Source organism: Macaca fascicularis, chromosome 15 (genome assembly GCF_037993035.2).
Source record: "Macaca fascicularis isolate 582-1 chromosome 15, T2T-MFA8v1.1".
Taxonomy (NCBI): domain Eukaryota; kingdom Metazoa; phylum Chordata; class Mammalia; order Primates; family Cercopithecidae; genus Macaca; species Macaca fascicularis.
Window position 1 is genome coordinate 113,388,705 of NC_088389.1, and position 27,218 is coordinate 113,415,922.

A 27,218-nucleotide genomic window follows, 5' to 3' on the forward strand; every position below is an offset into this window, starting at 1 on the left:
GAGAATAAAGAGAATGACTTGTTGTAGCAATAGGAAAGGAACCAGGGACAAAAAATAATCTTTCTTAGCTCTACCTCAGGCTATAATTTACTCTGCAATAATAGAATTGTTACTATCCCCAAATAGCATTTGCTCTACTTAAAATATATAATGTTGCACAGAAAAAAAAATTTACCTTGTCTTTGTCCTTTTCTATAAGAATCCATCAAAATTGTCTTTTCTATAGTTGAAGCATTACTTATAACGATAATCAAATGATATGACCACACCAGAGATTGAAGTAATAAGAAAGGCCTTCATAAATGATAATTTTCATGATGCAGTGAGGTAGCCTCATTTTATTTTAATTAAAAACAGGTAATGACAGAGAAGTGGAAAGGAGAACCTCTCAGCTAGAATCACGTGCTCAGGATTATGAAGAATAAGGGGAACTTTCCTTGCAGCATGGAGATGGTTATGGCGAAGCGGTTAGATTGAGAGGAAGCTGGTGTATCTCCATCTTTAATCCGGGATTCCATTTGTGTGTGTTGGTAGTTGCTGGATATTACCAGCTTCTGATTGCAAGGTTGGGAAGTCCTAGTGATCTTTCTGCAATTTTCTAGCAGGGTCCATACAGTGAAATGCCTTCAATGTGGATAAAAGTGAAAAGCAAGGCACACTGGGACAGGAAAGCTTGGATCCACTGTCAGCCCAGCTGTCCTCATCCTGTGAAGAGCCTGTTGCCCTCTGGGCTCTTGAACACAACAACCAAAAGCCATCCGTTCATGGCTTCCATGTTCATTTCATCCAGTAAGAGAGTTGCTTCATCCACAGGGCAGCAAAACAATATAAAATTAGAGGCGGGAATCAAATCAATAGCCAGTCCAGCAGGAGACAGTGTGTGTTCTCCTTTGAGCTGTTAGCAGGTGCACCGGGTGAATACAGATAAGTTGATAAATGGCTGATTCGATAGACTGGTAGCAAACACATGCTTTGCCAGAGATGACTTTTTAAGTCACCATACATCAAACAGACAGTGTCAGCCTTTGAGGATAAACCTGTGAAGCCTTGTTGTGCTCTTTGAACTACCTCTGAGACCCAGAGACTGAAAAGGGGTCTGAGTGTTCCTCTGAATCCATTGGGAGGACTGAAAGCTTCAAAGAGGAGCGCTATCATATCCAAGGGGAAATACATTGATTGAAGGAACCAGTGTGAAATAGTCTTTAATAATTACCAGAAAGCTGGAATCGACTGGTGTTTTGCTGAGCTATATTTTATCTTTATTGGATTAACTGTGACACAGTAGGTTATGTCAAAGGGAATCTGCATGAATATTAAAAGTAAATGTGGTGTGAATAATAGATAACTTACATTAGATGCACCAGCATGCAGTAATTTTTATTCACCTACATAATTAGATTAAAACAAATCTGCTGAATAAAATACATTGTCTTATTATAATCTGGTTTGGAAACACCCAAAAGTTATGGCCATAAGGGTGTTTGCTGGTGCTTTACATATAAATACATAATTCACCCTAAGAAATGTTTTCCAGCAGGTTTCTGGTAGTTACAAGAGAGGATGATTATGCATATTAACAGCCCAAAGCCAGTAGGAAATAGCCTTAAGGTCAAGTAAGACCCTACAATGTTGATACCATCAACATGTAACTTTTATGTTCAACTCATGGAAATTATGAGGGACAGTGAATGACCTAGGGAAAACTTACCCACAACCTGAAAGCACACGTGATTCTTTTCATGTGTCTATTTTCTTTTGTCTATTTCAGTTCTACAAAATAAACTCACTTTTAAGATAAGCTATATTGCTCTTTTAGGCTGGGAAGATCTCAAAGCCTCTCTGTCTTTAAACTAGTATCTTCCCACCTCCCACCATCACCTCCCCAGCTGCTGCTGTTTCCCATTGCTGAAGAAATTCAGCTAGAATCTGTTACATCAGGAGGTGGGTTCCAACACAGTCTAATTCCATCCAAGTGTGGATGCTGGGGACTCCCCCATCCATATGTCTCTCTCCTCCTGGAGGCTTCTGAATGTCCTGGGCCATTGACAGAATGTCCATGTGGGGAAATTTGAATGTGGCTCAGCAAAGTCTATGGGACGAGTGGCCACCATGACTGCTAGATGAATCACAGGCAATATGCTGGCAGATACAGGTGGATGGCTCTCCCCAGAGGGCTACATGGCTCATCAGGCAGGTGACAAGTGGGGTTAACTCTAGTGTTGATGGATGCCCTGCTGGTCCTTTGTGGTCTCCCACAGCCCTCTGGTGCTGGCAAGAGATGGTGCTGGGCCTGGGCTCTTTCTACTGATCCTGCTGTCCTCCAAGTCGTGCTCCAGATTTCATTCCTCCCCCACATCCAGCTCCTGTTCCCGTTTCCCAGCCCAATGCACCTTGACTAGATGACCACATGTCCTAATGTGCCTAGGTCAGTCCTATTCTGCCTGTTTGGACCCAGTAAAATGATGTATAATGGCCGCTTTTACTCTCAAGAGTGGCCCATTTGGACCTTAGGCTCTGTTGTCACCCTAATCTTGTCTGTCCATTCTTGGCAGGCAGGGCATTGTCTGAATCTCCCAGTCTTCTTTTGTAATCTGTTGCTACAGCACAAACTTGCCGCCTTCTCCCCTAGAGGGCTTTATGCTTGGATTCTTAAGAGCACTCCCCTTTTTTTTCTCCACGAAGTCACTCTTGCAAATGAAAAGTTTTGGCTATCAAAGCTGGTTTGCTAGTTTCTGAGGCTGGCATCCCAAGCTTATTTTGGAAGCCCAAGATAGAACATTAGCTGCTTTGCTCTCTCACCTTATGTCTCTGCCTGTCCTCAGGGCAGTGTAGATGACTGATCTATGGAAGGTATCCTGTACAGTGATGTCTAGAAAGTAACCCCAAGGATTTGTATTCAATGCCATTTCCTCACCATTCTCTCACTTTCAAGTCCCCATTTGCAACTTGCAAATCTCAAGACATTGTCTTCACACCTTCTGTGCCTAGTGTAAGTTTTGTAGAAGGAAAAATGATTGCTATTAATCATTGTTATTTAGTGGCACACAGGTTATCTCCTATATCCTTCATTCTCCACAGTTAGCAGATATGGTTCTGGATGCATAGAGAAGTTAACTCACCTGTACAAGATTACAAAAAGTGCCTGAGCCAGAATTTGACTCCAGAGTTCCTGTACATAAAACAAAAATAGCTCCTAAAGACACAAAGCTTGCAGATCTGTAATTTGGCAGAATAATCAAAATGCAGTAGAAATTTTGTCCCGAGAGAGTGGAAGGTATGGTAAATCCAATCAGAAATGTTTCATCATTTCTGTACTTTTCTTCAAATGACTCCAGATCTTCCCCAAAGCAGCTTCCAAAGCACCTTTGCATCTCTCCCACTGACAGGATGGGCCTAAAGCCTCCTCTCAAGAATAGCTCTGTCTTCATACTTATTCACATCTGCCTGAGTTTCAACACCCAGGCAAGTTCTCTGCATAGAAAGGATCACCTAAAAGCAGCCCCACATCCTTCTAAACGGCAGAGTGTGAAGCAGTACCTGAGCTCCACCTACCGTGCTCCTCGAGGTTGCTTTAAATCAGGGAGCCCAGCTGGCCCAGAACCCAGATTGCTCTCCACTCCCCGTGTGGCAGCCATCAGCTCTGAGACCCCAGCTCAGTGACCAGGCCATCAAAGAGGTTGCCAAGATCAGACAGGCTGTATTCTCTCACAGCTCTACACAGGAAGCAAAGGAGTTAAAGGGAATAATGACAGAGGTAGCCTGCAAATGTAACCAGAGGTATGTATTTTAAAGGATGAATAAAAACAAATGACTATGTTATAGAAATCTATTTCAGCATGTATGTGCATCAGAGTAGAAATCATTTATTTTCCTGGTCTCTCATGAGAGTTGATATTACAGTGCCTACATAGAATAACTAGCCATTATAAATGTAGAGTGCTTTAGGACTGTCAAAGCAATCACACCGAAATTACCCCAGTGATATCTAATCTCCGTCATGTACTCAATATGTGCATGGACCTATACTGATAAGATGGAATTAATATCTCAAAGGCAAGAAATTTTTTTCCCTGATGGAGTCAGGTGTTTTGCAGTGATGGATGAGGTCAAACAGAATTTGTCAGAATTAACACAGATGTTTCCGCATGTGGTGTTTGTGTTGCAATTCTCATTCCTGGCTTTTATTGTTCCCTTCTCCACATTTCAGCGCAATGGCAGATGTTTCCTAAGTGTATACCGCTCGTGTTATTTTACATCCCCTTGCAGGATGATACTGGGCCATGTCCTCCCATGGGGTTACAGCTAGTGAATCTTGTATAAAATATTTTTCCTTGATCAATGTAATGTATGCATGTGGTAGAAAATCAAATAGAATAGACTGGCTTATAAAATAAAGTGAGAGTCTGTCACCTCCCCACTTTCTAATCTCCAAGGGCAATCATGTTTAACTATTTCTGTGTCTAGATTTTTTGAGTGTTAGATACAGATCTGGGTGATCTATCTTTAGGGCTAATATACAGGCTTTAGCGATTCTCAGTTTAATGTCTTGCTGATTGAAAATAATGCTTTTTAATATCTTCTTGCTCTCTTCTCAATTTTTGATGGCTATATCACTATTTTTTTTTGCCTCAAGTAGTTACTTTTGTAACTAAAAGTGAAATCCATAAGCCCTCATTTTGTGTTCCATACATTTTTAAAAATATAGACTGAATTCCCAACTTGTAAAACAAGAATTTTAAGCACATCTATCCTTCCATTTCCCTCCCATCTTCCAATCTATTTTAAACATTTAAGTGTGGCTCTTGTTTTAACTACATGTTGATTATAAAGGCTGACATACACTAAATATCTTAGCAGGATTATAACTATATAAATATTGCTCATTGGGAAGTCAAAGACTATGTCACAGTCACATTTCATTGTCTGCGGTTCCCATACCACCACCCTTCCTTCTGTCATTTAAATCACAATGTTCCTAGTGTCAGTTACTGTCTCTAGTAAAAATTACAGTCCCTGATGAAATCGCTTTTTTCTTTCCCTGTACATGCATTAAAATCGTTCCATATTTTGGTTTGGTTTGTATTTGGGCCATGACTGTATATTTGTTTCCTGGAATTTCTTACTTTCTTTTCTTACAGTTGAAAGAGTTATAACCTTTCATGGTATATCATTGTATGCCTAATGCTTCTGCAGGCTCTTCTGATTCTGTTTTACTTAACAAACATCTCCATCTTTTGAACATATTTTACTCGCATCCCACTAACCTCACATTCTAATTCAGACTCGTTTTGTGAGCCTACTGCTTAGCTGCTGTTTGGGGATTTCATCTTATGGATTCATAATTTCCACGTTTCCCCCTTTTAGTGATGGACTATATGCTTGAGTAATATCCTCAGAAAGAGTGAATAGGAAGTAAGCTTCCCAAATTTTGTTTGAATTTGGTTTGCTCAAAATATGACTCTGTGCATGTGTATGTTCATGGGTGCATGTGTGTATGTTTCGTAAATTCATCCTTAGTTCTTATTGATTTTTTTTTTTTTTTTTTTTTTTGGACAGAGTTTTGCTCTTGTTGCCCAGGCTGGAGTGCAATGGGGTGATCTTGGCTCACTGCAACCTCCACTTCCCAGGTTCAAGCGATTCTCCTGCCTCAGCCTCCTTCCTGAGTAGCTGTGATTACAGGCGTGTGCCACCACACCCAGCTAATTTTGTATTTTTAGTAGAGACAGGGTTTCAACATGCTGGCCAGGCTGGTTTCAAACTCCTGACCTCAGATGATCCACCCATCTCAGTCTCCCAAAGTGTTGGGATTACAGGAGTGAGCCACTGCGCCTGGCATTGGGGTTTTGATCCTGTTATTTATTTCTCTAATAGTTTCCTCATCTGCATTCTCTTTGCTTGCTCTCTCTCTGGACTGATCTTCTATATTTTTTTCATTTTTTTCTAACTATTTTCTTTACCTTTATTTTTACTCCACATTCTGAAATTTACCAAACCTTTAAATATTGTTATAGCAATCATGTTTTCAGATTCTAAGAATATTTATGTCTTGTCTGTTCATTTCTTAACAATCTGTTCTTGTTTTATAGGTGATATACCCCTTTGGCTTTCCGAGAATCCCAATCACATTCTTTTCAATAACTTTTAAAAATTAAAATGTTTGGAAATAATTTGGATTCATCTGCAATTGTAAGAAATGACACAAAGAGATCCTGAGCACCTTTGCCCCCAAAATATTTGCAAAACTATAGTTTAATATCACAACCAGGACACTGACAATTCACTCATCCATATTTTCTCCATTTTAAGTGAACGTATGCATGTATCTTTAGTGTGCCTTTAGTTCTGTACAATTTTATCACACATGTGGGTTTGTGTATCCACTACTACAGTCACGTACTGAATCACCACAAGGATCCCTCATGGTGCCCTTTTACAATATCCTACCTTCGTCCAAATGCCTTCCAGCCCTACCTGACAACCCCTATCTGTTCTCCATTTTTTATAATTTTGTCATTTTAAAATGTTATGTGAACAAAACTGTACATTTGTACATCATGTTACATTTTTGGATGTGTTATTTTTTCCCGCTCAGTATGAATTTTCTAGGAATGTATTCAAATTGTAATGTATATTAATATTTTGTTCCTTCTTATTGTCTAGTGGTATTCCATGGTATGGATGGAACAGTGTGTTCCTTTTTATTGCTGAGTACTATTCCACAATCTGTATGTAGCACAGTTTATTTATCCATTCAGCAGCTGAAGAACATCTAGGCTGTTTCCCATTTTTGTTATTGTGAGTAAAGCTGGTATGAACATTCATGTACAGGTTTTGTGTGAGCGTGTTTATTTCTGGAACAGACACCCAAGAGTGCAATTGCTGGGTCATGTGGTAATTTCATGTTTAGTTCTATAAGAAACTGCCAAACTATTATGAGTGATCTGGTTTCTTCACATCCTCATCAGCATTCTGTGTTATTACTATTTTTTTTATAGATGTGCCATAATATCTCATTGTACTTTTTTTTATTTTTTATTTTTTGAGACGGAGTCTCGCTCTGTCACCCAGGCTGGAGTGCGGTGGAGCGATCTCGGCTCACTGCAACCTCCGCCTCCCGGGTTCTTGCCATTCTCCTGCCTCAGCCTCCCCAGTAGCTGGCACTACAGGCGCCCACCACTGCGCTAGGCTATTTTTTTCTTTTTCGTATTTTTAGTAGAGACGTGGTTTCACCATATCAGCCAGGATGCTCTCGATCTCCTGACCTTGTGATCGGCCAGCCTCGGCCTCCCAAAGTGCTGAGATTACAAGCGTAAGCTACCGCGCCCGGCCCATTGTACTTTTAATTTGCATTTCCTTTGTGTCTAAAATGATGCTGAACATCTTTTCCTGTGCATATTTGTCATCTGCATATCTTCTTTGGCAAAATGTCTCTACATGATTTTTGCTCATTTTCTAATTGGATTGTTGGTTTTTAACTGCTGAGTTTGAGAGTTCTTTAGATTTTCTAGATATTAGTCTTTTATTGGATAGGTGGTTTGCAAATGTTTTCTCCGTTGGCAGCTTTCCTTTTAGCCTCTTTCTAGGGGCTTTAGAGAGCAAAGGTTTAAATACTGATAAAGTCCAAATTATTAGTTTTTTTCTTTTTTCCTTTTAATTCATGCTTTTGGTGTCAAGTCTAAGAAATTATTGCTAGCCATAGGTCTGGAAGACTTTCTCCTATGTTTTTATTTTCTGAGAGTTGTATATGTCTACATTTTACATTTAAATCCACCATCCATTTCAAGTTAATTTTTGTTTAATGTGTGAGGTTTCAGTTGAGGCGCTTTTTTTTTTTTTTTTTTTTGCCTATGAATGTCCAGTTGCTCCAGTACCAATTGTGGAAAAGACCATACTTCTTTTAGTGCATTGCTTTTGGACCTTTGCCAAAGCCAGTTGGACATTATTTCCGGGTACTCTATTCTGTCTGACTCATCTATGGGTCTCTCCCTCGGCCAATGTAATACTGTCTTGATTACTGTAGCTGTATAGTAAACTTTAATATGTGGTAGAGTGACTCCTCCTACTTTATTCTTTTTTGTCAAGGTTGTTTTAATTATTCTAGGGCTTGTACCTTTCCATATAAATTTTAGAATAAGCTCGTCTATGTCCATAGAAATCCTTGCTTGGATTTTGCTAGCAATTATATTAAACATATAGACCACTACAGGGGAGAACTGACATCCGTACTGTAACTAGTCTACCAATTCATGCACACCACATGTATCTCCATTTATCTAGGTCTTCCTTGATTTCTTTTATCAGCATTTTGTAATTGTCAGCATACATATCCTATATGTGTTTTGTTAAGTGTATTTCATTTTCTTTGGAGTGATTGTAAATGGTATTGTACTCTCCATTTTGATTCCCACATGTTCATTGTTAGAATATAGAAATATGTTTGTTTTTTTGTGTGTTTGTTTTGTATACTATGACCTTACTGAACTTACTAGTTCTAGGTATTCTTTTGTGGATTCCTTGGAATTTTATACATAGACAATCATGTCATCTGCAAATAGGGACAGTTTTACTGCTTCCTTTCCAATCTGTATGTCTTTTACTTCATTTTCTTGATTCATTTCATTATCTAGAACTGTCAACACTATTTTGAATAAGAGTGGTGAAAATGAACATTCTCGCCTTATACATGATGTTGGAGTAAAGCATTTAGTCTCTTGCCATTAAGTCTGATGTTAGTTGTAGGATTTTGGTAGATGTTATTTTTCAAGATGAGGAAATTCCCCTCCGCTCTTAACTTACTGAATTTTTTTTATATCATTACTCTGTTGGATTTTGTCTAATAATTTTCTGCCTCAATTGGTATGATCATATACCTTTTCTTTTCTAGCTTATTGATATGGTAAATTACACTGATTAATTTTTTAATGTTGAACAAGCTATGCATACCTTCAATTGAAAGTATTAGAATAAATTCAATATTCAATTGAATGAGTTCATGTTGGTCATGGTGTACAATTCTTATTATATATATTGTTGGATTCAGTTTGTTAAGTTTTTCTCTTTATAGAGAGATTGAGAAGCATGTTCCTTCTTTTTAAAAATTTATTATTATTGTTTTTATTATTTAAATAAAGATGAGTTCTTGCCATGTTGCCCAGGCTAGTCTCAAGCTCTTGGGGTCAAGTAGTTCTCACACCTTGGCCTCCCAAAGTACTGGGATTACAAGTGTGAGCTACTGCTCTCAGCCTTCCTTCTTTTTAAAGCACTAATTGGTAAACTCTTCTACTACTTCATTTATAAACAACATGACACTTAAAACTTTACCTTTATCAACATCCGTGCACAACTACACCAGGATTCTGTGTTCACAATTCCTAGGGAAATTTGGGAAATTTACAGTAGGGGGATTTGTGGGATAAACTACAGGATATGGTAGTCCTAAAAGGTCCTGATTAAACTACCAGGACCCAAGACCCAAAACCATAGTTGGACCCAAGACCGTGGTTGATATTGTTATTTCCATTCCCTATCACCTATTCTAGGTTTCTCTCTTGGCTCAGGCTTCAGCTGTTCTAGCTCACCTTTTTTGGTGGGATGATCCAGCTGTTCATCACTGAGGGGGTCTCAGGCCCTTAAAGGCCATGGTTTCTACACTTGACCATTTACAGGTAAAAGTGCACATAGTAGTACCAAGAGATGGCCTAGTTGATTATTTTAATGCCAAACATACTCTTCTCTGCCCCATTATTTAGCAGCATGTCTACTACTTATGCTAATCAGAGACAATAATCCCTGCCTATGTGGTAACTCTTTTCTGTGTCTCCTAGCACCGTGACCTCATAGTGAACAAGCAGCAGATTTCATTTTAAATTGAGTTAGACTCTGACTGTGTCCTCTAGTAGAAGTGTCTCCCCATCTGGGAAGTGGCACCATCAGACTGACAGTCTGTAAGTTCTGAGAATGAGAAGCACAAATTTCCCCCAAAAAGGTCTCTTGAAATCATAAAGAGCAGGACGACTTCTACTTCCACTCTTTGGTTCACGAACTCGCATAATCTATCTACTTGGGACTCAGATCCACGTAGGAGCCCCCTCCATCTGTGCTTTGACATTCTGAGAGGCAATGGAATGCAGATGCAGTGCTGGGGAAATTGGGAGTGAGTGTCTTGGGCTGGTCCCTGAGATAAGGATCTGAGTGTAAGAGGCTTATGTAGGTGGCAATTACAGGAAGCTCTCATAGAGGAGAGGGGAAATGAAACAGGGAAGAGGAAACCAATACACAGGCATTAATGAACAGGTTCATGCTGTGGGCAACTTTCAACCAATCCCAATAAGGACCTATGGAGAAAATGTGGATATACCTTGGAGTTTCCCACCTGAGGGGCCAGTAAACTGGAGTATTTAATGCCCAATCCCACCCAAAATTTGTTCAGGGCTATTCTTTAGCACCTCCATTTTGCCCTGCATGAAGGTGAGAGAGAGCAAGCCCTCAGGTAGAGTTGTAGAAGTTGGCCGTAAGACACTATTGGTAGATGTGGGCATGGTGAATGCCAAGGGGATGTGGTGGAGGCACTTGCAGCACCTACTATAGGTAGGTACTGTAAATGCAATGAAATTATGTTTCTATCACCCTATGCAACAGGAGCTTGTAAGATATTTTGCTGGAGTTATTCAAGGAGAAAGAAAGTTATGTTTCTTATGTACTGAATTTTGTGGATGGATATTTATATACCTTACATTGGATTCATAGTTCACTTCCCATTTTCATCTGGGAAAATCAGTTCAGAACGTTGCTATGTACACCATCAGAGCCATGCAGAGAACAACTGGTCTGGTGTTGAAGAGCCACAATACAGCTCCCAGTGGGCCTTGTTTTCCTTCTTGGTAAAAAGGCAAATACCTAATTCCAAGTTCAGTTTCTGTGAAAAGCATTAAAGTTCTAGGGTAAGAGGAACTATAAAATGACACCATAAAAGTTGACAGATCTCAGTTTACCGGTAAAGAAGGACAAATGGCACATATCAGAACAGTATTAGCTAAGATCATATAATTACAGATATCTAATAAAATTAATTTAATGACCAATAATTTGAAATGTTAAAAGCACATGTGAGGATCAAATAAAATGGAATAAATTCAAAGAGTGTTTTAGACTTTTAAGGAAATTATGGACAAATGATTTCTGCAGCAACCATGCACCAAACAACCCCAGACCTCATAAACACTCTAAACTGAGTCTGAAACTCTAAGGCAAACCAGACACGGAATATTCCATGTTTAAGGGCACAATAGTAATTTTAGTTTACTTATTTTAGAGGAATAATCACAAAGAGCTTCAACAAAGACAGTGATATGGCATAGTGAAATAAATATAATACTTAGAAGATCTGGGTTTTTGGTCCTATCTTCAGCACTTACATAGCTGGGAAAACTTGAGGAGGTTTCCAAATCACTGAACCTATTTCCTGAAAATAACAGTGATACTTTTCTTCATACACATGTTAGTCCATTCTTGCATTGTTATAAAGAAATACCCAAGCCTAGTGCAGTGGGTGGTTCATGCCTGTAATCGCAGCATTTTGGGAGGCAGAGGTGGGCGGATCACTAGAGGTCAGGAGCTCAAGATCAGCCTGGCCAACACAGTGAGACCCCATCTCTATAAAAAAATATAAAAACTAGCTGAATGTGGTGATGGGTCCCTGTAGTCTCAGCTACTTGGGAGGCTGAAGCAGGAGAATTGCTTGAGCCTAGGAGACGGAGATTGTGGAGATTGCACCACGGCACTCCAGCCTGGGCAACAGAGCAAGATTCCATCTCAAAGAAAAAAAGAGGTTTAATCGGTTCATGGGTCTGTAGGCTTTGCAGGAAGCATAGCAGCATCTGCTCCTTGGGTGGGGGGGGGGACAGGAAGTTTACAATCATGGCAGAAGATAAACAGGGATCAGGCACATCACATGGAGAAAGCAAGAGCAAGAGAACGAGGCGGGGAGGTGCTATATACTTTTAAAAGACCAGATCTCATGAGAACTCACTCACTATCATGAGAATGGTACCAAGTGGAATGGTGCTAGACCATTCATGAGAAACCTACCTCCATAATCCAATCATCTCCCACCAGGCCCCACCTCCAACATTGGGGATTACATTTTAATATGAGATTTGGGCTGGAAATCTCCAAACTGTATCAATGCATTCTTGCAAAGTTATATAAACTGAGATAATATATGTAATAGTACTTCATAAACCATGTACGTTCAACATGATTAAAGCCTGTTTATGTTTCAACGATAAAAGTATGAAGTGGAGAAAATTCACCCAGAAACAACAAATGAAATTTTATATCATGCAATTAGAAAGCAAAGATGGGTTCTAAGTAGTAAAGGCAATTTTGTGTAGACTATTAATAAAAGGAAGTTTTGTCTGAATCACTGTGGTAGAGACTTCCAGTGCTTACATTTATCCTGTCTCTTCTTCTTCTAGCCATGTGGGAAGATTACATTTCTCTGGTATCTTGGGATTGAACTGAGCTATATGGCTAGTTATAGGCCAATAGGCTGTTAGCAGATGTGACATCTAACACAACTAGGCTGCAGTTTGAAATACCAGTGCACAGCCTCCAGAATTCCTCCCCTACTAAGGTGACTGAGAAGACCTCAGCTGAGATGGTGGGGGAAAAAAAAAGATTCAAGCAGCTTTGATAACTGAGTTCCTAAATAGAAGAAAATTGCCCCAGAGAGTCACTTGAAACCACAATAGATTCACATGATCAGAAAATAAACCTCCATGACACCCTGAGTTTATTTTGTTTTTTGATTTTGTTACTGCAGCAGAACTCAACCTACCGTAACTAGTATAGTCACGGAGATTATCATCAGGATCTCCCAGGCTCCTACATGTGACACAGCCACAGACTTCTGCAGACATTTAACTTTGGGCATCCAAATATCATAAATGCTGCTAATCAACATGACTTTTTTTTGTATTATTCAATTATCAATTCACTAGCTTGTCTTTAGGCTATATCTTCACAATGCTAGAAAAATTGGTCGGTTTAGTCAATTCATTAAACAAGAAAAAAAGTTACTTTTCTTCACTCCCTCATGTGCTTCCACAGATGCATTCACAGTCACTACCAAATGTTTCCACTTTCCAAAATTTATTTTAAATTATTTATTAAATATGTATGCGGTAAAATGCACCTGGCTAAATTGCGGTGTGGTTTTCCAAGACAAGATGGCAATGACTTTGTCATTATTTATTTATGACCCCATGTTCTTCCAAAAGAATTTGGAACACAAATGATGAATTATCCTCCAATTTCCTTAGCTGGTCTTATTCCACAGCAAACCACATTGCTATGAAACCATCACGAAAATATGGGAGTTAAGTATAATACATTGGATCGGTCCTTTTATAAATATTATAACATAATGAATTATATGTCAGTGGAATAAGAACCCAGAAAGATATCTCTACCATTATCACAAAATATCCATGACTTTGGGCAGATTGTTTACATTCTATGAACATTTCTGTATCTTTATCATTGGGAATGTGTTGGTCATTTCAAGCATACTATATTGGGAAAGACAGGTAGCACCGGGAAAGGGGAATTTATACAGGGATCCTAAGAAACCCCAAAGGGCATTAAGCTCATTAGAAAAAAGAAAATAGAGACTTGCAAAATGAAATAAAGACTATATCATTTTTAAATTGCACTGGTGCATCAAAAATCTACATTTGATTTTTAATATATTACCTTTTCAAAGAACTGACTCAGAAAGAATAACCACCGTGTGGAGAGAGTTCACCTGGTCGGTATCTGAAGGGGACACTGTTTCCTGTATGGCTTCGGATCCCCTCTTTTAAATAAAAAGCACTATCACTAACTTTTGAGACACAGGTCTGTGGTTTGGAGTTTTGTTTTTGATCCCTGTTCGCAATAAGGACTAAGGGAGTTGTCAAAATGTGGTACCCATACCACCAGCAGCAGCATCACCTGGGAACGTTTTAGAAACATAAACTCAACCCTCTCTGGCCTATTGAATCAGAAACTTGGGGTGGAGCAAGGCACGAGGCCATCTGTCACAACAAGCCCTGCCTGCTGTCTTAACACATGCTAAAGTTTGAGAAATACTAGACAAACACTCTTGCCTTAGAAATCTGCAAAAAAAATAATAATAATAATAACAAACAAAGAACAGAAACAAAAACACCACCACCTTGATCCATTAAAATGTAAACTTAACATTCAAAGATCGGATATAAACAGAACACTTGCAAGACCTTTCCTAACATTGAAAATTTATATTTTCTGACTCTCTTAGATTGAGATGACACCCTAAGTCTCAAAATGGAGCCAGTTTTTATATGCAAGTAATAAACCCTTGAAAATATGCAATTTGTATTGAAAGCACTGGCACAATCTTAACGATAGCATTGCAAATGGCGATGCTATAATTAAGCTTCGATCTCCTTTGGAAAAAAAAGGGAGAGAGAACGTGAAGAAGGAGGTTACTGTTCAATGAACTGCTCTGTCATTTGCCGCGGTGATTCTTAATTGTGTCTCATTACAGCAAGATGATCATTACTCTACTTGTCTGTCTGATTTAGAGACCACTAAAAGTGTCTTGTAACACACAGACGTCTCCCTTGCAACAGTCCTTTGGCTCTCACCCTCATTACTCAGAATCTGTCCAATTATTTGTCATTAAAGTAATAAAAAGGACTGCAGCAGAAAATGTGGGAGGTAACTGTTGGAGGTCTGCCCGGAGAGGGAAAAAAAAAAAAAAAAAGCAAACTGTTTTCAAGGCACTGGGAAGGTGACATCGTTAATTAGGTGTTAGGGAATATGCAAATCAGTCCCACTCTCAAGAGACTGTAATAAAACTGAGAAAACATTATTATCAGTGCAAGTAAGAGAAGGCCACATTACCCCATCTGGAAGACTGTCATTTTCTGGTGGTGACTTCAGCAAGGAGGGGAGGGAGCTGGGAAAGAGATAAAGAAGGTGGAGTTTTTCAGGGCCATTGAGTGTGCTCAGGCTGTTAGGAGTTCAGAATTCAGGTGTCAACATGGAGGGCCAATGGATTACTACTTTTAATGAGGGATGTTTGTCTAATCTCAGGATTTGCACACCCAATTTCCTCTGCAAGTGCCTTACAACTCATCAGCAGGCAGTGTTTTCGTAGGTTAAAGGAAGGGGAGAGGAAGTAAGGGGGAGGCTGGCAGCTGGCGTAGTAGGCATCTTGGGTGTTGTTTTAAAGGCGGTAATGAAGCAAAGCACTTAGAGGGATGTGGACGCTTGTTTATTGATTACAAATGTCCCAAGCACAAACAGAGACCTCCAGGTCTTTGCTCAAGCTAAAACTTCTGCATGGAATGCCTTTCCCCACTCCTTCTCTATCTCGTCAACCTGACCAACTCATTTCTCATCTTTTGAAGTTTATAGTGTCAATTCCTCATTAAAACTATCCCCGATTCCCACCCCGGATAAGTATATCAGAAGAAAAATAGTGTGCTTTCTATACAAACTCAGCTTCAAAGCAAGTTCTCTTGCTTTCTTATTCTATCTAGGTTGCAGATATTTATACGTAACCTTCCTACATAAAAATAGTGAAGCCATACCCAATCCTGAAGCTTCTCAGACAGACTTTCTTTTGATCACAAGAAAATTAGTCTTCCTCAATAACCTGCAGAAAAAGTCATCTTGCATACTGCATCAGCTAACGATTGGTACTAAGCAAACTTCCCAGGAGCTAGATCCTCAAAATAATAGGGATTTATTATTACCCGGAAGTCCGTTTGTTCACTGGGCTTGCCTATGAACTTTGGTCACCTAGAGGTAAGCTTAGGTAACTCTGCTATTGGGTAGGCTGGGCTTGGGCACATATTTGGGTTTTTACTGGCTCACAGATGGCCTGGGAAGGCCTTGGTTTGTACATCTGGGCTTTCCTTCATGGGGTCTTAAGTTCTCCAGTAGGCTAGCGTAGGCTTGTGCACGGGCTGGTGACAGGGTTCTAAGAGAGAATGGAAGCATGTAAATCCTTTTAAGACAACTTTTACAAACAGGATATGCTGAGAACTTTCCAAACCATTGATTGCTGGTTTCTTTTTGCTTAAGTTTCCTTCTCAATTCCTTTCCCTCTTGTAATTTACTATAAGAAGCAAGAAGAAACCAGGCCACACTTTAGCACTTTGCTTGGAAACCTCCTCAGCTAAGCATCCAAATTCATTGCTTAAAAGTTCTATATTTCACACAACTGTAGAACATAATTCAGCCATGTTTTCTGTTACTATGTAACAAGCATTTCCTTTTTTCCAGTTTCCAATACCACATTTCTCATTTCCCTCTGAGACCTCACTAACGGAGTCTTGACATCCAGATTTCTACCAACAGCCTATTCAAGACAATCTAGGCATTTTTCTGTCATGTATCTCCAAATTTTTCCAGCTTCTACCATTATCCGATTCCAAAGTCACTTTTGCACTTTTTGGTATTTGCTGTAGCATGACCCCACTTCCAGTACCAAAATCTGTATTAGTTTCCTGAGGCTGCACTAACAAATCAGCACACACTCCGTGGTTTAAAACAACAGAAGTTTACTTTCTCACTGTTCCGGAGGTGAGAAGTTCAGAATCTAGCAGGGCCATGCTCCCTCTGTGGCCTTTTGGGAAGAACTCATTCTTTGTGGCTTTGAGCTTCTGGTGGCTCCAGGCATCTCTTAGCTTGAGGTCACATCACTCCAATCTCTGCCTCCATGATCACAATGCCTCCTCTTCTTTGCCTTGTAAGGACACTTGTCATTGGATTTAGGGCCTACCCAGATAATCCAGGATGAAATCCTCATCTCCAGATCTTAGTTTAATTACATTTGCAAAGACTTTTTTTTTCCTTCCAAATAAGATGACATTCATGGGTTCTGGGGATTAGGATGTGGAAATATCTTTTTTAGGGCCATCATTTATCCCAAAACAGTCGCCATCACCTCATGGTTGTAGCTGACTCAGCTCTTATGCTAGTAATAGCTCTGATCCTCCCTTTATGCAGATGGAAAAGCATAAGCCTGGGAGAATGATAAATGGCAGGACTCCAAACCAGGACTGCAAAGCATAGCAGTTTGGTTGCTCATTTCTTGCTCTCTCCCATTCCTGCCCTACTTCAGTCAATGGCTTGAACTGGGAAAGTGTATAAGAAAGCTGCACTTTACTGCAGTGTTCTGAGAACTCAAAAAATATGGGCACTGAGTGACTTTGAAATCATTAAATCTTGTCCCACATGGCCCGGCCCACACTAATTCATGTAACTTCCTGTTTAGTTATCTTCTGTTGCATAACAAAGCAAACCAAAACTTAATGTCTTAAACAACAATTTATTATTTCCCACAAATTGTTGACTATGCATTCTTCTATTGCACTTGGTATCAATAGGCTGGCAGTTGACACTGGGTGCTCTCTGGGAGCTCAACTAGGGCTATGGCTGGTGGCCACAGTTCTTCCTTTGGTGGGCGTCTTCTTGTAGCTTCCTTACAGCAGAGTGACTTGGTTGCAAGAAGGAGCATCTCAAGAGGAAGGAAGTAGAAGCTGATGGTTCTATTAAGGCCTGGCTTAGACATATTAGACTATTAGTTCACAGCATTCTACAGGTCAAAATGGTCAGAAGACCAACCCAGATTTAAAGAGAGGAGAAGTAAACTAACTCCAATTCTCAGCAAAAGAACAATATGAATATATAGAGATTGGAAGAATTGTTGACAGGTATCTTTGAGGGCCATTTACCACAGGTTTCCTATCTCTACTCTACCAATAGAGCTACCGTTATGGCTGCACAAGGATATATGGCTGGTTGAAATCCAGCTCATGCTCCACTTACAAGCCATTTGTTTGACTGGGGCAGGAGTGGTTCTATTCAGAGGAAGGAATGCCTTTTCCACATTTTCCCTGTAGAGTCATCGTAGCTCTGTCTACCAGTAGACCCATAAGTTGGCACTGCAGCATCCACTATTGTCATTCAGTGAAACTGAGATTGCTAGCACAAGGAATTTGTAAAAGGGATGCTGGCCTTGAGCCCAGAACTCCTTTGTTTCAGACCTTCATGTACTACTTAATAGCCAAGGAGATCTGGGTAACTCACTTAACTCTTTGCAATGGAATTTATTCAACTATAGAATAGAGAATAATTCTTGCCCATTATCACTCCCACAGTATGGTGAGGGTCAAATTAAATACATGTAAGACTACTGTGTAAGATATAGGGTACCATAGAAATGTGAGTCTTTATCTATAAAATATGCTCACTCCCACCTTCTTTTGCTGGTGCCAGCTCCTATCTTCACTTGGGAACTGAAGCACAGATCAAGGCCCATGACACATTGGCCCAAAGAAATCTCCCTGCCAGGAACTACTCTACTAGAGGAAATTAGTAAGAATAAGGCATCTTTTTGTGATGACAAGAACTTCAAGTTGAAATAAAGATCATAAGACACTATTACTTCTGTACCACATTTACTGGGTCCTCTTAACTATCAAACATGAGGAGTTAAGAATCTGTTCTTGTTCCTACACTATTCTATATTTATTTTCCAAAGCTCTCCAGGGGGAAGAATATCACCTGCCCACTCCAAATGACTGCAATGCATGTTGAAAACACAAGGCACAGGGTAAATGACAGATAATTACCAAGTGCACATTGACATTCTGGCATATTTTGGTGCTACACTCTGGCATCTTTTTTTGTGCTACAGTCCATTGAACTGCATCACTCTGATGAACAAATAATGAATTACAGTCCATTTATGAAAGCATCATGTGTTTAATGCTAACCTCCTACATCTCCTCAACACCCTGACCATGACAACATGTGCAAGCCAAGGTGGGGCTGAATAAATACAATTTCCCATTTTTATAGCTAATAAATATGCTTTGTAGAATGATGCCTCCAAGAATAGTTTTATTTTATTTTTCCATGCAAAAAGAATTCATCAGCAGAGTGGCCTTGTCATGCATTTGTGTGGTAGAGAATGAACATAGGTGCCAACAGAGAGCTACGTTTACCCTTGTGGAGTAGGCACAGAATCTATTGTTCAGCATCACATTAATGCAACATGATAGGACCTGAAATACTGCAGTATTGTACTTATTGTCTTTTGTTATTAATAATAAGGTGCTACTTACTATTTGCCAGAACTTGTGATAAGTGCCCTCTATTTATTTATTTATTTAATCCTCGCCTTAGCCCCTACAAGGTAGTTATTTCCATACCTGTTTGATAGATGAGAAATTTAAGGCTAGAGAGGACACCTAGCCTATCTAATGTGACTCAGAAAATAAGTGCTGGAACTCAGGTCAAACTATCTCCAAATCACATGCTCTTATATAGCTCATTATATAGTATTGGCTTCTGGAAAAACAATGTCAGTTGTTCCAGTAAGCTTTTTTATGGATTTGCAAACTCCATGATCTTTGGGCCAAAGGAAGTAACAAATCCCATCAGTCCTATCACTCTGCACTCCATCTCCAGAGGAGTTCTGGCTTTTACCTCTCATCTGAATTTCAGTAAGTAAGCACCTGTGACTTAGACTTTCTAATCTCAAAAGTGCGGAAAATTATTCAGAGAAGTGGCAGATGTCTAAAACGTGCCAGCCCATTGGAGTTGTCTTTGTTTAGACCACTCAAGCCCACTTTCAAACAGATTCTGTAGTATGTAATATACCAGAATACACCAGAACAAGCAAATACAACTCCAAAAGTATAAGCAAGTTGATGCTAATTTTACTAATTTTTGTGGTGATATAAAATTCACATCACACACCAGATGGCAATAACACAAAAAAATTATTAGACATCTTTGTTTCCTCCTTATCATCCAATTTATGCCTACCTGCTCTTTTCTCCTCTATAATCTCTTCATATACTCTTTATCAAGTTGATTCTTCTCACAGTTTGAATACCCAGCTCAGTAAAACAAGACTTCATTAGAAAGGAGAGCTGGCTAATAAATAACAATTTTGATTTGTTCTCTCATATAAGTTAGTGACAGTCTCAAGGAGTTCCAGAAGGCACATTCATATTTATTGAGTGAGTGCTACATGTGTAGATGCTTTTGTATAAATCAACAACTAAAAACTAAGACACAAGATCAATACTGTATTACTAGCCTCATTTTTACGTGGGATGAAATTGAGTCTCACAGAAGTTAATTTGTCCATGTTGACACAGTTAATCAGTTGCAAAACCAGACTAGGCTCCATCAACATACATTTTTGGGTTAGCACAAAGTCCCCTATAGATAATCAAAATATTTATTGACTAAATTTATACTTGTTACAAATGAAGTTAAACCTGTGATAGAGTATTGCAATCAAGATCATCATCTCAGTAACTAGGTGAGTACTTAAGGATAATTAAAAAAACTGCAGTTGGGCTGGTTGCAGTGGTTCATGCCTATAATCCCAGCACTTTGGGAGGCTGAGACAGGCAGATTACCTGAAGTCAGGAGTTCTAGACTAGCCTGGCCAACATAGCAAAACCTTGTCTCTACTAAAAATACAAAAAATAAAATAAAATAGCCAGGCGTGGTGGCACACACTTGTAATCAGTTACTCAGGAGGCTGAGACATGAGAATCACTTGAACCCAGGAGGCAGAGGTTGCAGTGAGCCAAGATTGCGCCACTGCACTCCAGCCTGGGTGACGGAGCAAGACTCCGTCTCAATACACACACACACACACACACACACACACACACACACACACACAGAAAAACTGCAATCGTAAGGGATAAGTTGTATGATATTTGGTAAATGTAAACTCCTTCAAAAGAATTTGGAGGCAAAAATTTCAAAGGGAAAGAAGTAGAGCAAGTTTTACACGTGCAGAATAAAGTAAAAACCATAGCCCTAGTTTTGAACACTTTGAGTCACAGTAGTTATCTTTGGCCTTTCCTCATCACTGACAAAAGGGACAAGTTCTGTTTCCCTTCTGACGACACTGCTGTAAAGAACTGCCTGGGCCTGGCGCAGTGGCTCACTCCTGTAATTCCAGCACTTTGGGAGGCTGAGGTGTGCAGATCATGAGGTCAAGAGATTGAGACCATCCTGGCCATCATGGTGAAACCCCATCTCTACTAAAAATACAAAACTTAGCCAGTGTGGTGGCACATGCCTGTAGTCCCAGCTACTGGGAAACTGAGGCAGGAGAATTGCTTGAACTCGGAAGGTGGAGGTTGCAGTGAGCCGAGATCACACCACTGCACTCCAGCCTGGCAACAGAATGAGGCTCCATCTCAAAACAAAACAAAACAAAACAAAACAAAACAAAACAAACAAAGAACTGCCTGAGACTGGGTAATTTATAAAAAAAAAAAAAAAAAAAAGAAAAAGAGCTTTAATTGACTCACAGTTCTGCATGGCTGGGAAGGCCTCAGGAAACTTTCAATCATGGCAGAAGAGGAAGCAGGCACATCTTATATGGTGGCAACTGAGAAAGAAAGAGTGCATGAAGAAGGGATATCTCCACATTTATCCAACCACCAGATCTCATGAGAATTCACTCACTATCAGGAGAACAACATGGAACCACCCCTATGATCCAATCCCCTCCCACCAGGTCCCCTCGACACATGAGGATTATGGGGATTGCAATTTGACATGAGATTTGGGTGGGGACACACAGCCAAATCTTATCCCTCCTCCATCCCTGTTTCCTTTTCTTTATGTCTGTACAACTAGGCAGTAGTTCTCAGACTCTCACACGATTGGTAGAGGGCAGCAGTGATATCTGCCACTTCTGGGTCTGCCCCATTGACATCTCCCTTTCAGTCCTTCACACCTTCTCACCACACTTGCACCTTCTCACGGAGGATTTAGAGGATCGAAAAGCAGTGAGATGGAGAGAACCTGTATCTCTGGATATCTTAGCTTAGGTTCCCTGAAAGCATAGCCTCTGAAAGGGACTTTGGTACAGGTTGTTTGAACAGTGATTTATTTCAGCGAGCAGAATGAGGAAGCAGAGATGGTTAGCATGTGGATGAAGGAAGCTACTATTAGGGTGAGTTATTCAAGTTGCTGCTGTGAGCTAGGAAAGCATAGTGCCTGAAATTCCCTGAGAGACATGATGAATACCCCGGGAGGGTCGTCCTAAAGATGGAAAAGGTCTGAGCATCTGTGCATCAGCTGTCATTAGCAAAGGGCTGCCTTCAAGGGTGTTAATCCTCCTGTCCTTCTAAGCTACACAAGCACTAGGATTGCATGGACACCACCCATGCCTCCCTGAAGGACTGTGGAGTCCAAGGTGACCCAGGGGGAGAACAAGGAAGAGGAGCACTGTGTGGCCGAAGGTGAGATGTTGCCAGCAAGAATTGTTTATACCTGTCATAGTTGGAAATCAGAGACCAGGTCCAAAGGATGTGGATTAGGACCTACAATGTGTCTGCTGAAAAACAGTGTGAGCAGAGCTCTCCACTCACCGCCTACTCACCAACCGAACCCACAATGGACCATGACGTGAGTGAAAGACAAGCTTTTATAGCAGCTAGTCAGAATTTTAGGACTGTTGTTTTGTCTTGCTGTTGAAATGTCTAAGTTAGCCTGATTAATGTTAATGGAGAGTCGACAACCCAGAACCTATACACTTTTTTTGTTTTTGTCTTAACCATGATAGATGTTTAATGATCATCATTAGTTGGATATTAGCTATTCAGAACCTTAGAGGTAAACTATGATAAAGTAAAAATTATTTTTCTAAACTCATTGGCAAATTGTAAATACAATATAAATTTCAATTATGCTGAAATTTTTATTTTTCAAATAACCAAGATTTTAAAAGATGAATAATATTCATGATACTGAAAGAAGGATGACAAAGTAGTTGTATACAACAGATGTTATGGGAAGGATAAACTGGTAAACTTTTCTATAAATTAATTTGGAAATATATGTCAAAAAATTCTAAAAAATCATGTTGATATTCTTAGATCTTGAAGATACTTAATCTATTTAAGTCTTGTGTTAGCCAGGAAAGTGTTCAAAATTACTCCTTTGAGCCTTTCAGTAAGCATTTCCTAAGAAAATAGTCATAAATTCAGGCAAAGATTAAGGCATAAGGAAATAATGCACCATTATTTATAATAGTATACTACTGGAAATGAACTAAATGTCCCACAATTGGAGATTCATTAAATTATAGCACATCCATATAACGGACTATTATGGGCTCATCATAATTCATGACTTCAAAAATACTTAATGTCCTTGGGAAGTGTTCATGCATAATGTTAAATGAAAAAAGATACAAATTTGCATATGCAATACAGTATGTAATGCAAAATATATATACAAAAATTAACAATTGGAGAAAAATGTAATAAAACATTAACACTATATCAACATTGTAACAATATACCTGCTAGCAATAGAATTAAGGCTAATTTTAATTTTATTGGTTTACTTTATTTTCTAAAGTTGCTATTGTTAGTATTTATTTCCATTACTATTATAAAATTATTAAAATGTTTTAAATTGCATTTCCTAAATATATTTTATATGTAATGATGCATCTACTTTGGGTATAAGTTAGGTGTGTTAAAAGAGTGTGCCTGAGACACCTGGAACTTTTTGCTAGCAAAGCTTGCCACTGGGGTACAAGGTTGTTTAGGCCTCCTCTCCAGCCACAGTGATTCTCTGGCGATTTTATGCATGCATAGCACTACCTCCTTGCCTTCAGACAGCTGTTTCCTGTGCTTAGAAGGGAACAGGAGTAAGTGAGCAAGAAGCATGAGAGAAAGGAGGAAGAAAAGCCAACATCTGGGTGCATCATCGTTACTGTCCTAAGCCAAGACAGTTGGTCCCGGGGACCTCCTGGGAAGCCTGCAGGAGGTCCCCCAGATTTCTCTACCCAAAGGACAAGAGTCAAGAGCATTTAGCCTTCATTCTCCATCTTCTATACTCCCTTGCATGTCTAAAGTGCACACCCACTGGAGCTGCCTCCCTTCCCTCTGAATCCCCTGAACTTATTCCTATTTACCATCCAGGATTCACTTCATTGTTTCTTTGGGAAGATTCCCCTGATCATCCTTCACACCACCCTCCAAACACTCTCTTAGGTACCCCTATTCCAAACACCCTTAGCATAATCCCTCCTGTAATAAAAATAGCATTGATCACTCATCCTGTAAGTACTGGTTTCCTAACCTTTCTCTCCCACTATCAGCACTGCAAAGGAAGGGAATAGGTCTTTGGTGTTTGTTCGTTTGTTGGTTTCTTTTTTCATTTCTGTATTCATGACTGTATTCTGTATCCACATAGGACCTGGCAATGATACGCACTTAATAGATAAATGTCAGTTGAATGAATGCAGCAGGCAGTGATATTCTTTTAACTAAACATAAACATTATGTCAATATCCCTTATATTGTCTTCAGATGGCTGACTGAGTCATTGCTGTCCTCCTGAGCCACGTCTTTACAACCTCTACTCCCACGCGACATCTCGTTGAAGTGTCAGATAAGCTGCAGAAAGCAGAACTATATGAAAGCCTGTGTCATCTGTTATTTCTGTGCCAAGGTGGACCAAACCCTAAAGAGAACTTAAGCAGCAGAGCATATAATTACTATAAATTCATTGCAAATCTGCCCCTCTTCTTTGCTTTACAATTGTACGTATATATGTGAGATATATATATGTGTGTGTGTGTGTATATATACACATACATACATACATCCTTCTTTTTACCAGCGTAAATTTGCTCTCCGTCAGTCCTGCTCTCTGACCTCATCAGTAATAATCCTTTTGGATCCCCAACTCCTCAATTCTGACTTCTAAAAGCGACTTTTTTCTTTTTTCTGACCTGCTGGCCCTCCCTAAAAACCCCTACTCAAAACAGTCTAAGATTCACTTTTACTTTCTCAATATGCTTTACATATTTTTTTAATTAAAAATCCGAAAAGGTATTTTTCAAAGTCATATCAATTTTTATTTGTACAATGACAGAAAGACAACAGTATACTTGATGTTCTTGATTTTGACCCACAGTTATTCCGTCATATTCATAGCAAAATTTGTTAAGTATCTTTCAAGAATTCTTAACAGGGTCCTCCTGTTCTCCTCCTCCGCCACATGGTACTCATTCTTTCTGCACAAAACATATTGAAAACATAGCTAAAGAATATTAATTTGAAAAGACAACAGATTCTTAGCTTTTTCAGAATACCCACAGTTGTAGGTCTGACGGAACAGTCTAGCTATACTACGTTTTGATTATGTTTTCAGTTTGTTTCTGCTTCCTCTACATAGACAGAGGCATGACCAGCTATCCTTGCAATCTCAGACATCTTATCGGTAGTCAGTTATGACTTACAGAGAGACAATTGTGAGTATCCAATGGCTTCAGATCTTTGAGAAAATCAGACCAGTATTGGAACCATTGAACGCTAATGATTTTCTTAATCCACTAAACATTCTTTGCTCATAAACACACTACTACAAGTGACGTTCTGTAGTCTAGAACAGGGGTCAGCAAAGTTTTTGTGTAAAGGGTCAGATAGTAAATATTTCAGGCTTTGTGGGCCATAGAGTCTGTTGTAACTACTCAACTTCGCTGTTGTAGTGCAAAAGCTACCACAACAAATGAAAGGGTCTGTGTTTCAATAAAACTTTATTTACAAAAAAGATAGTGGGCTGAATTTGGTCCATAGACTACAGTTTGCCAATGCCTAGTCTAGACAAATAACTATTATTCTAAAAAAACCTAAAAGTTCAAAGCAAGACTGTACTGTTTTCAATAATTAAACTTATTTACAAGGATGATATTAGCATGGCTATTTCTTTCATCAAAGCCACTGTATCGAATTAACTTGACCTCCTGCTCTAATACAGAAAGGCCATCAAAATGCAGCATCCAGGCTGCTTGGCTCTACTGCAGTTTTACTGATAGAGCTCCAGGGGTTGTGTGTGTGTGTGTGTGTGTGTGTGTGTGTGTGTGTGTGTTTTCCAGCAAAACCCAGCAACCCGCAGCAAAATTTATGCTAAGTGAGGAAATTTAATTATGTTCAAATAATCAGAATCTGTATATTTTGATTAAAAGTAACAGGAAAAACTAATTTGATTTCCTAATGTGATACACAAAGACAAACTTCCTGTGTCAGGGACTCCGTAGTAATCCTGCTGAAAGGCTGAGCCACTCCAAGTTGGCATCTGCTTAAAGTAGAAGGAAATGATCCTCCTGGAAAAATACAGCCAGCAGATTGTATAAGTATCTGCCCACCTGTACCTTCTCTTGTTCAGGTCATTTCTTGCTGAAACTGGATTTGTACTGATTAGAGGATTATAGGATTATATGTTATAGTTTTCAGAGAAATCAGGATAGAGGCTACTATGCAACCTTACAGGGAAAAAAGCTATTTCCTATTCAGGGTTTAGTTTCACTCAAAGAAAAGAAAATTCAACTATGGCTCAGAGGAACTTGAGTGCATGAAAAAAAAATATACCAAAAGATGGTAGACCTAGGGTATAACAAAGTGTTTGAAGACTTAGTTACTCAGAAGTCAACCCCAATCATGACAGGTGGGCTCCCCTATGCCAGGTGCTTTCACCTGTCAAAATTCATGGAAATCAGTCCTATTTACACTCTTTTCCAAACAGTGGTAAGGAAGAATTAATCTTTCGTATCAACTCACACTGATAACCAGTTTGCAAGCATAGTTTACTTTAAACAGAAGTAATGCATCTGATTCTATTAGGGTAATTCAATTTTGGATTTGTATTCTAAGTTAGAGGTTTTTAACCATATTAGTAGTCTGATGATGACTGTGGATCCTTATCAGAATAAGGTTTTTAAATTCATAAAGTAAAATACATTAAAAAATACATGTGAATATAAAGGGAACCAAATTTACTGAAATTCTAAGTGTGTTAGCATCTTTTTTCCACTCTGCTATCTCCAGTTCTTCATCTCTACTTTTTCACTCTTTGTCACTCATTGTTCTCTAATTAAATAGAGATTGGATAACTAAAAATAATCTTTTAAAGAAACCAAGAGCCTTTGCCTTTCTATGATTCCAAGTAGCTTTGAAGTAAAACTGCCAGTAACAGAAGAATGCTAATGAGGCGAGTCCATGTTTTACCTAGAACTAGATTAGGTGGAAGACATTTAGCATTTTCTCACCTCACATTCTTGGCATAGGATGCATCTCTCTAGTGTAGACTAGTATGTATTATTTTCTGATTCT

The 27,218-nt window shown here is 39.2% G+C and overlaps 1 long non-coding RNA gene across 1 annotated transcript in view; it reads right to left on the minus strand.

Annotated features, from left to right (window-relative positions):
• LOC135967592 (uncharacterized) overlaps window positions 1-27,218 on the minus strand; it is a 179,730-nt gene that overhangs the window by 10,400 nt on the left and 142,112 nt on the right. The window contains exon 4 of the long non-coding RNA XR_010581748.2: window positions 21,393-21,472. This is a non-coding gene — a long non-coding RNA (uncharacterized lncRNA). The remainder of the gene's footprint in view (window positions 1-21,392; window positions 21,473-27,218) is intronic.